The sequence below is a fragment of the Nematolebias whitei genome, chromosome 1 (genome assembly GCF_014905685.2).
Source record: "Nematolebias whitei isolate Nwh7 chromosome 1, NemWhi1, whole genome shotgun sequence".
In the NCBI taxonomy this organism is placed as follows: Eukaryota; Metazoa; Chordata; class Actinopteri; order Cyprinodontiformes; family Rivulidae; genus Nematolebias; species Nematolebias whitei.
In genome coordinates this window covers 39,685,556-39,686,840 of record NC_056498.1, presented here as the reverse complement: position 1 = coordinate 39,686,840, position 1,285 = coordinate 39,685,556, and positions in this window count along the sequence as shown.

Here is a 1,285-nt window from a genome sequence, read left to right as displayed (position 1 = left end):
GCAAATAAGTATTTGAACACCTGTGAACATCAATGTTAATATTTGGTGCAGTCGTCTTTGTTTGCAGTGACAGAGGTCAGATGTTTCCTGTAGTTCTTCACCAGGTTCACTGCAGCAGAGATTCTGGTCCATTCCTCCACAGATCTTCTCTAGATCACCAGGTTTCTGGGCTGTCGCTGAGAAACACGGAGTTTGAGCTCCCTCCAAAGATTTTCTATAGGGTTTAGGTCTGGAGACTGGCTAGGCCACTCCAGAACCCTGATATGCTTCTTATGGAGCCACTCCTTGGTTCTCCTGGCTGTGTGCTTCGGGTCATTGTCATGTTGGAAGACCCAGCCACGACTCATCTTCAATGCTCTGAAGGAAGGAGGTTGTTCCCCAACATCTCTCACTACATGGCCCCGGTCATCCTCTCCTTAATACAGTGCAGTCGTCCTGTCCCTTGTGCAGAAAAACACCCCCAAAGCATGATGCTTCTACCCCCATGCTTCACAGCAGGGATGGTGTTTTTGGGATGGTACTCATCGTTCTTCGTCCTCCAAACACGGCGAGTGGAATTAAGACCAAAACTTTCTATTTTGGTCTCATGTGACCACAGAAATTTCTCCCATGACTCCTCTGGATCATCCAAATGGTCGTGGTCAAACTTGAGACGGGCCTGGACCGGGACGTGCGCTGATTTAAGCAGAAGAACCTTCTGTGCCATGCATGATTTTAAACTATGACGTCTTAGTGTATTACCCACAGTAACCATGGGAACAGTGGTGCCAGCTCTCTTCAGGTCATGGACCAGCTCCTCCCGTGTAGTTCTGGGCTGATTCCTCACCTTTCTTAGGATCATTGAGACGCCACGAGGTGAGATCTTCCATGGAGCCCCAGTCCGAGGGAGATTGACAGTCATGTTCAGCTTCTTCCATTTTCTAATAGTTGCTCCAACAGTTGATCTTTTTTCACCAAGCTGCTTGTAATTGCCCCGTAGCCCTTTCCAGCCTTGTGGAGGTCTACAATTTTGTCTCTGGTGTCTTTGGACAGCTCTTTGGTCTTAGCCATGTTAGTACCGCATCGTGTCATTTCATGGCAGCTTCCTGCCGCTGTTTACAATTTACTTTTGCCAAGGCTAGGTGCTCATGGCTCCCAACACCCCACTCCTCTTGGGGGCAGGCACTTGCGACACAGGAAGAACGCCTGCAGGTAATCAGATGCGCTACGATTCTAGGTCATGGTTTCAGAATTAACCTCCATATCTCCACCTACTCTGTCATCATGTGACCAGAAGTGTAACCTT